Source organism: Rhinichthys klamathensis, unplaced genomic scaffold, assembly GCF_029890125.1.
Source record: "Rhinichthys klamathensis goyatoka isolate OS25496 unplaced genomic scaffold, OSU_Roscu_1.1 h1tg000072l_1, whole genome shotgun sequence".
Classification (NCBI taxonomy): Eukaryota; Metazoa; Chordata; class Actinopteri; order Cypriniformes; family Leuciscidae; genus Rhinichthys; species Rhinichthys klamathensis.
In genome coordinates this window covers 1,868,116-1,878,422 of record NW_026606615.1, presented here as the reverse complement: position 1 = coordinate 1,878,422, position 10,307 = coordinate 1,868,116, and the positions used below count along the sequence as shown (strand labels likewise).

Genomic DNA, 10,307 nt, shown 5'->3' with positions numbered 1-10,307 from the left:
ACACACACACACACACACACACACACACTACTTTATTTATAATGAAGAACACACTATAATAAATTCCAGTACAAAATCAAGACAAAATTTAGAGCAACCAACGTTTAACCAATAACCAATAGATGGCAGTATTAGCAAAGTTATTTGTACATAACATTTATAAATGTAGATAATCAAGTTTTATTTCATTTTAAATTTGCATAATTGTGTTGTGTTGTTTTGTTTCTGTTTAGTTTATTCTATGTTACTATGTTACATACATGTATAATGTATAATATATATATAGTCGACAATATATAATGACTCACTGATTTATTTTTTTATTAGACCAAAATATTTACTCAAGTGATTCATTCTTTCACAAATTAAGTTTGAACTTATACACACATTTGCCATTTATTGCAGAGACTTTCACAGATATCATTTATAGATACAGATACCTAACCCTTCCAAACATTTTTACAACATTTTGCAACTCATTAAACAGGTCTAAATTGATTCTTTACCCGAATAAATTCTATAAAAACAGTCCAACACAAATTCCAGAGCTGTTTAGAAATGTCAAGTTAGTATACATGTGGCTGCAAATGTTGTCTCTAAAATTAATATTTTGTTATCTAATCTTTGCATTCTTCAAAAGGGTTATGTGAACATGGACTAATAAAACAGATCGTGTTATTCTCACTGGAGGCCGAGATTTGACATTACGTGGCCCAGAGAAAGAGAAAAGGGTTATAAAAGTTTAATCCTCTGCAATGTCATGCTGATTATAGAAGAACTACATGGATTTGATCTCCGTAAATGGGTCATTCATCAAACTTCACAGATCAAAAATTGGGTGTGCAGGAGGACAATGAATACGTCATTTCTAACCATCACATCCAAATCAATACTTCATCTTGGTGGTGCATTATAAAAAATATATTCAATTCCAGAGCTTAATGTTATTGTAGTCATTACTCATTAGTTTAAGAGAATCTGTCTGCAAATTACAAATATCCTTGTATGCCCCTGAATAGGAGAAGTGAACAAAAACACTCGGTGAGCAGCTGGAAACCCCTGCCAAGTTTGTCTTCATAAGAAGATTACTATCGGACAATAACAATATCCATTCATTCTACACAAGCACTCCAGTGGCTATTGTCTTCGACATTGTTCTCTGATTAGTTCAGATTCATAATTCCTTTGTGTATGCACATAATGCACATAAAACACACCCTCAAACATCGGACAACCTCTGAGACCCCAACGTGCAATTAAGATTTACAAGTAACGAGAAACACATTTTAATTGTGTTTGAAAAAAGTTTCACAAAAACGCTCTAATTTCTAGCCTATAATATTTATGTTATAGAGCATCCAAGAATAACATGCATAATATTTATAAATATTAATATAACCGAGCTAACAATGAGTAAGAATGTTTGTTCCTAAGAACAAGAATAAGAACCCTTATTTCTGATTTTTCCCTGAATGTTCAAAATGTCTTGCTTTTTAAAGTTTGATTTTTGTTTTGGCCATTAAAGGGATATTTCACCCAGAAATTAAAATTCTGTCATCTTTTACTCTCCCTCATGTTGTTCCAAACCTGTATGAGTTTCTTTCTTCTGTTGAACACAAAAGAAGATATTTGGAAGTGTGACGTGTATGTCCTGGGGACGTATTATGTAAAAAGTGTATTTGATATGTATTTTACTTTGTTAAATGTTGTTTTTTAATCGGGTTGACCTCACTCAGCTTGCCTTGCAGTTAGTTACACACCCGATGGGCGTAAGAACATCTGGTTCTTCCCTGCACCAGACTTGTGTGTTGCTGTAACTGAGTGTGAACTGGTGCATTGTCCTGGTGTATTGCAGTTCATCTTTTGTGCTTGGGTGTCAAAACAACATTAGTTTTGCTATCAGGTAGTGATTTTTCTTTTATCTCTTTTCTTTCTAACTTTGTTTCGGTATTAAAAGGTATTAAATCTATCAACTTTTTTTTTTTTTTGTTATGGAAAGCAGTAGGGAGATTGAGTCACCCTTTTTCTTTTTGTAAAATATGAATCTTAATGCCTGTTTTGGTTTATCAGGGAGTGTAGGGAAGCATATGTTTTTTATTTATTTTCTCTTACCTGTGTAGGTCATTTAGTTCTCCTTCCAGTATAAGTTTCCTCTTCTGTTTGTTGTTTTGGTCTGACCTTCTCCTGAAGATTGAATAGTTCCATTTTCTTTGTTTAAAATACAATGAATCATTATACTTTTGCATCGTGTTGGCTCATATTTCTGGGGCAGAGGACTGAAGGGAACCCTCCACGTTTACGTTTTGATTTAATTTGATCCTGTAACCCTCCCCCAACCCTGACTGGGAGAACTTGTAACAGAAGAAATATAACAAGATGGTAGCCATTGATCCCATCGTATTTTCTTTCCTATATGGAAGTCAATAGGGTCAACAGAATTAAGAAACTCATACAGGAGAGTGAGTAAATGATGACAGAATGTTCATTTCTGGGTGAACTGTCCCTTTAAGGGAATATTCTATTCTATAATTTTTGGAATGTTACATTTGGAACATTGTTACTTAAGTAGTAGTTAACATTAAAAAAAAAAAAAAAAGAAAAGAAACAGAGGGACGTCCAAATAAAACGTTTCAGGAAAACGTTATATGAACAAAGTATAAATAATGTTTTTCTGCTAACGTTTTAAAAAACACAGATAACTTTGAACCAACATTATTCCTACTGAATGAACGTATAACTTTGAGAGAACCTTGTCAGAAAGTTCTGAGAACGTTCCATGTGAGCCTGAAAGGCTTTTTTTTTTTTTTTTTTGCATAGCAAAGCCAGTTTAATGAGCTAAGATTGAAAGACTTTAGGAATATGTGTATAAATAATAAATCACAATCACAGCACACTTGTTAATTTATATAAATTGAATTAAAAAACATACATCCATGTTATTTTTCATCTACTCTTACAGATTGTTACATCCTCATGCACTGTTGCGTTGTAATTTGTTATTTGTCTAAAATGTATCAATTGTAATGACGTGTTTCTGAAGATTTTTAATCCAAACGGATAATGATGTAAAGCATGCAGCGCTTAGGCTGAAATCCATTGAGAGAGAGCCATTGATTCAGAGAGGAATTTGGAGCAACTTCACACTGCGTATATCGACGCAGTCATCACATTCAGAGCTGTGACAGCAGTCCGACTCTCACAAAGAACACATTGTGCAAACTCTGCGCAATGACATGCAGGACGTTTCGGGAAACGCGAAGAACCATGTAAGTACCACTGCAGCACTGTAGAAAACGCGTGTCAATGACAATGACAGTATATAACCCAGCTGTGCACGCGCTCAGGAACACCGTCTGCGTCACGACATGGACTGTGTTTGAAATCGAACACTAGCGTTGGAATAGTTCTTATTGGATTTATGCATAGGCTACTGTATAATAGCCTATATTTCTACAGTACTATACATTTTTGTACATTTTAAATATTTTTTTTTGTACAATAGTGCGTTAAATTAAAATAATACTTAATACAATTAAGAAACGACTATTAAGTAGTAGTAGTGCTTTAGTCAGATTTTGAATAAATTAAGTGACCGAAAAAGAACACTTGTCAGTTGAATGTAGGCGGATTTGTACGCAGCTCACATGCTGTGTCAGGTCAGACCTCCACAGGCGATCCCGTGAGAAAATCCCACAATATCTGGCTGGCAGATTCCTCTTTAACATCTCATGAATGTGTAGTTAAGAAGCTTCATTCGATTCAGTGTATTGAAATGCAAAGAAACGAAGTAACAATGTTTCACTGGTGCTAGAGAATGTGTCCTCAGATGCCCCAGTGGTTATCAATGCCAAAACCAGAGTTCTGAATGTAGGCACCTTCTTAAATACCAGCACGTCTTCTGTCAGACTCGGTTATCTGCATTCACAAGCAGAGCCTGGGTTAGAAGATGATGTGGAACATAGCCTACTGCACACATTTATGATACTTATGGTGCTTTTGCTGTTTTCATTTTTGGAGTGTTAAAGCTGGCATGAAACAGAAGTTGCGATAGTCTATACTCTATTCTTCTAGCCTACTATTCTTCCATATTGTCTTCTCAAACAAGAAAAAATGTAGGGTGGGACTTGATTTTGTCCACGAGGAATTGATTGGATGGTTGTGGTTTGCTATTGGTCAATCTCATGTGAGTGACAGTTGCCCCGCCCTCACGCCAGTAAACAGAGAAGAGAAGAGATGTCACTGCAAGAGGTAGGGGAAGTTATTTTAAGTAACGATTAGAGAGAGCACATGCATTAAAAACATAATGATATGCATGAATAAATCATTTATATTATAAATAGTGCAATATTCTGTTAAAAAATTACAGGCTGTGTTCGAAATAGCCCCCCATACTGTTAAATCGGGGATTATTTGAAGGGAAAGCCATTTGTACGAAACGTGGACGTTATCGAGTGCACTCATTCAATCCCACAATCCACCGCAATAACGAGTGTACAACCAATGTTAATGCTAATTTTCAACAAAGTTCAAGATAAATCTTTTCATTACTACTGGAGCTGCCAGTTTGCTGTAAGTTTCAAATGATTATTAAACAGCAAGCACAAACTATGCGAAAGCGGCACTCAGTGTCCGAATTCATACCCTCGTTTTCATTCACTCCTTCAAGTGGACTATATTAGTGGAGTAATGGGAATAGTGAATGAGGGTAAAGGAGGCGATTTTAAACACAGCTATGGTGACTTTAAAGCATCTGTCCTCAATCACTTTCATCGCGTGTTCGGTTCTACACTAATATTGACCTTAAACTGTCACTCAAGCATGGGCATTGTTTGCTGTGGCTTATGATTTGAGACCTGTTTGTTATTGTTTGCGTAAGTGCTGCATACATTTTACACTTCACCTTTAAATTTTCCCACCAATATTTGTGGAGCCCCACCCAAACAGTGAATCCTGTGTACGCCCACGAGCTTAAGACATGTAACACGTGGTGCAGCGATGACCTTCCACTGCCAATAACCTCAAATGAATTAGCTAGACATTCTTAACCTCTTCTGACCTCACGGTTATCCCACTCCACCCAATGCACTTTGTTCTTCGAGTGTTGAGAAGACACACATGACCCGTGTCTTTTATATGGGAACGAGCCAGGAGACCCCATTGCCTGGCTGTTAAGTATGGGAGGGATGAGAGGAATTAATCGTCTTAAGGAACGGGCCTTTCCATTGCTGTGAAAACAAGGTTAAACCCTGCTAATATTTGATGAATGACGGCTATGCAATTCATTTTTCACTCTCTGTAGAATAATAAGCAGGGATATGTTTTGATAGATAATACGAGGTTCAAATAAACAGAGTGAAAGATTCAATCTCAGAAAGTTTGCTGTTGGAAAGTTCAGTGCTCAGGATTTAGTCAGACAAACAGTGAATTATTGGGTTTACTAAGGCAAACATCGCTGTTGTTATTTGTATGCAACTGCATAGCAGAGATGTGCAAATCCATCCATCCTGAATTTCTTTTCATTTCATTTACCTCCTTACATTCAAATTGGAATTGCAATTATTAGTCTATTCAATTCAGTTAACTCATAAACATTCAACAGTGCTGGATTTAATCCACATTTGGCACTATAGTGTGTTCATTTTAGACCCTGAACATAAGTGTCAAAGCCCATGAAGCGCATTTATGTAGAATGTTTATGTAGAATGTTTATTATCTCACATAGAGCGGTACCTACTGTTTGATTCCGATCGCTCACTGGGACATAAGCTGGGGGTCATGAAAACATTACGTGACAGAGTGAAAACTACAGAGCGACTGAGAGTTCAGGGCCGAGGAAGGCGAGCATGTGAAGGAAGCGCTGAAAAGCTGCAGATTCCACAAGTGGGCCTTTATAAAAACATCTGAAATGCCCAGCAGAGACTCCGGACCAGTGAGCAGAGGAACGGAAGAACAGATGTAAAAACATTGTCATTCCTTATAACTATAGCACCAGGAAAACACCAGACAATGTTAAATAAACAAAACCTTTTAGTTCACTTTAAACATACGGACACAAAAAGTCAAAACACCAGAAGATTCATACAACAAAGCAACATCGTTTATGCTGGTGTGATCTGCATCAGTAGAGCCGCCTGAAGAAACTCATGTACCTGCGTTTATAGAGTCACTTGACTGAACAAAAATATATAGATTTTGAAGAACAGATCGTTTGTGAAAATGGTTAACAGGCCCTTTATGTGAAACTCATGATGTTGAGTCTCATGATGTAGAGCTGTGATGTTTAACCCTTGAGTAAGAGTAAGTGTTTTACCAATTTGCACAAGTGTGTGTGTGTATATACATTATATATATTTAGGCTATACAAATATCTCATTCGTCAATCACATTGCAGCAGCTCAATGCATTTAGGGATGTTGACATGGTTAAGACTGAAGTTCAAACTGAGCATTAGAATGTTTCATGGTTGTTGTTGCCAGACGGGCAGTTCTGAGTGTTGCATAAAACCACTGATCTACTGGGATTTTCACACCCAACTATCTATTTAATGTTCCGAAAAATAGGAAATGTCCAGTGAGTGGCAGTTCTGTGGGTGAAAATGGCTTGTTGTTGCCAGAGTTCAGAGGAGAATCAGAGAAAATCATTGTTGGGGATTGCCCCACTGAATGCCGGTTCTTTAAAGTCTTTAAAGGGTTAGTTCACCCAAAAATGAAAATGATGTCATTAATGACTCTCCCTCATGTCGTCCCAAGCCCGTAAGACCTCCGTTCATCTTTAGAACACAGTTTAAGATATTTTAGATTTAGTCCGAAAGCTTTCTGTCCCTCCATTGAAAATGTATGTACGGTATACTGTCCTTGTCCAGAAAGGAGATAAAGACATCATCAAAGTAGTCCATGTGACATCAGTGGGTTAGTTAGAATGTTTTGAAGCATCGAAAATACATTTTGGTCCAAAAATAACCAAAACTACGACTTTATTCAGCATTGTATTGTCTCCCGGTTCTGTTGTGGATCCGCGTTCAGTGCCGCTGCTGACGTAAGACGCTGCTGACGTGTGTCTGGTGTGTGTGTGTGTGTGTGTGTGAGTGTGTGTGTATGTATTCTGGTTCTGTTGTGGATCCGCGTTCAGTGCCGCTGCTGACGTAAGACGCTGCTGACGTGTGTCTGGTGCACCCGAGCTTCGTTTACAGTCTGAGGGAGACGCACGCTGGAAACAAAACAATCTTCGCAAACGTGTCTAAGGATTTCCACACAGAGGAACACTTGCATTTTTTTTTTGCCTAGCCATATTTATTTGAACCCGAATACACGGACGCACCAGACACACGTCAGCAGCGTCTTACGTCAGCGGCGTCACTGCGGACTCGTGAACGTGGATTGACAACAGAACCAGGCAGGGTTTCATCATATAAACATATTAACTATGCATTGGAGGTAGTTTCTGCAATAAACAAATAAACAGAAGTAAATAACTAAATGTTAAACATACATGCCCACATACTGTTGTGATATACAGTACATTACTAATTAAACAATTTTAACAGCTCTCTCAAAGTGTGTTTTACGTCCTCATTATGGTATTAAAGTATAATACATATAGAATATCTTATACAGATGCATAGACATAGTTAAACGAAGTATGGCCAATTATAGCAAGATAAGCCACGATGCTAGCGGCACCTGCACGTGCGTTTCACATGACAAACTAATATACATAAAGATCGCGAAACACCAGGCTTAATGTTAGAGATAATCTCAGCAGTATAAACATCCAGTATTACAAATATAAAGTCGGGAAATTAAAGTTACTTCGTCAATAAATTTTTGCCCTGCACTCAGAGATGCTGCACGGGTGGAAAAAAATGCGTCATATTCTGAATTCTGACCGCTATGCGTAACTTAAGCGTATTGCGTAATCACTTACGCCAAAACAGCATCCAATAATATTGCGTACTACATACTTTCCACATGTATAACGTATTCTACATAATACACCATTAAAGGATATAGCAGTAGATAATACTTAAAGACAAAATTTTAAAAATTCACAACAATCATAACCTAGTTAGGTTTTGACTCCAGACACCGGCTCATATTATTGTACAACACCACCTCCATCGGCAGTGATGCAACTTTAAAGGCATCTTTACTATGTCAATACGGATGAAATGAGAGACATAGAACAACGACTCACGTACACGCACAAGTTCAGGTAAGAAACATGACGGACTTGTTCTGTGCTTTCATGGAATTGTGGTTTAGTTTATTATATGTAAGTTTCCTTGTATTTTGTAAAAGTTTTAATGTTGCATGAAGAATGTTTGATAATTTCTGACATGGGTGGTTTAAATGGAAGGTCATAAGACTAACCGTATAAGAGTCAGGCTATTGTGTTTCTCTGGAGAACTGGCCCAGAGGGCAAAAGTCATGAGTGTTTTTGTGTGTTTATTATGCCTAATTTGCAACTTGGTTCTGCATTTGATTTTACTGCTGAGACCTTATTTCCACCACTTTATCTCCCCATTTTGCCTAGTCTGTACTGTGTCAGACTCAGAACTCAGAGCAAATCTTCCTTTCCCATCTTTTCTCAAGCTGCGTAGAGGAGAGCACATATGAAGCTATAGTTTTGTTTTTACCTCACAGAGGTCTTTCTAATATCAACACTAATCATGAATGGAGGTTATCAGAAGTATTGCTGCAAAAAAGATTTGTTTTTGATGACCAAAAGTTTTAAAAGTTACATTTTTGGCTGCTCTGTCTCAGCCGACTTAACAGTGCTCGTCGAATGATTGAGATGGCCAATCAAATCAAAGAATGCAAGCTTTAGGCTACTGTAGATAAATGTGAAGTCAAATGTGATGCTTTATTTTTAATGGTGAAAGTGTGCATGGTAAGTAACTAAATAATTAATTTTCGCCAGCTGTTTTATGATAGAAATGTTAAACGACCCGCAGTAATATCAATAATAATTGATTAGTTCACACCTATACAATTAGACCTATAACTCATACATTTCTTTTTCTTTATTCCCTTAAATCCTTTTTAATTCTTTTAATCCACCCCTAAAAAACGAACCTCGCCCCACCAATGTTCAAGGCATAAACACGCTTAATTTTAATACATTTTTCAGAAAAAAAATACTTTGGCTGCGTCCGAAGAAAGTTATTTCTTCAACCGCTAAAAAAAAGTACGTTCTATATAGTATGTGTTGTGATGTCTGTCTGTGTTCCCCTTGTCTTTGTGCACTTGGTTCAGTCCTGTTCCCTGTTTTCCCGCTCCCCGTTATCTCTATTAGTCTTCCCAGGTGTCCCTGATTAACCACGCCCCCTTGTCATCTTGTTTAGCTTGTTTGCCCTTGTATTTAAGCCCTGTGTTTCAGTCCAGTCCTTGTGAGTTCTTGATGTTGTAACATGGATGTTGGTTGTTCTGTCCCTGAGTCATATTCCCTGCTGTGAGTTTGTAGTTTAGTTATTAAAGTGTGCTGCATTTGGATCCTGCTTTCTTCCTTGTCTCAACCACCTTCATGACAGTATGAGTGAGTGCGGTATGTAATAATTACATTTAAAATGTAAATGTAATCTGGACATACTACATTCGACATGCTATCATTATCACGTGACCTTCCAGCGTCAGTTACGTCACTTCAGTCATTCATAAATCCTTTCCCGTGGCCTCATGGGATAGGAAAGTGTCCATCGTATCCACACTTCAGAATCTCACCGGAAGAAGTAGCTCATCCGGGTGCTTTTTGCATACTCTTTTATGAGTACTGTGAATTTGGACATAGTTCTTTTGTCACATACTGTTTTTTTGCCTACTGTATAGCAGGGAAGTATGTGATTTCGGATGCAGCCTTGATATTTTATGTTATTTTGTTTTTCAAGTAAATGTGTGAAACAAAACAAAATATTTTGTTTTTCAAGTTAAAGTCTTTGTTTTGATTTAAAAATGTTTAGATATTTGTATTGAAAAAAACAAACAAGCTAAACATACTGAGGAGGAAAATAATTTTTTTGTAGAGAGACCTGGATGTGTTTGGACATGAGTTGTTTGTGTTTTTGATGAAGTCATCAGGCCCTATTTTAACGATCTAAGCGCATTGTCTAAAGCTCACGGCGCAAGTGAACTTAGGCCGTGTCCGAATCCACTTTTGCTAGTTTAACGACGGGAAAAATGGTTGGCAGTGGCACTCCTGGTGCATGGCCTAAAAGAGTTGTCCCTATTCTCTTAATGAGTAATGGGTGTGTTTTGGGCGTAACAAGCAATAAACCAATCAGAGTCTCATCTCACATTCCCTTTAAAAGCCAG

General features: G+C 37.3%; 1 protein-coding gene across 1 annotated transcript in view; it reads left to right on the top strand.

Annotated features, from left to right (window-relative positions):
* Positions 1-3,174: 3,174 nt before the first annotated feature.
* The window catches only part of slc29a1a (solute carrier family 29 member 1a), a 52,819-nt gene continuing 45,686 nt past the window's right edge, over positions 3,175-10,307 (top strand). The window contains exon 1 of the mRNA XM_056250670.1: positions 3,175-3,266. The gene's annotated coding sequence lies outside the window, so the exon portion shown is untranslated. The remainder of the gene's footprint in view (positions 3,267-10,307) is intronic.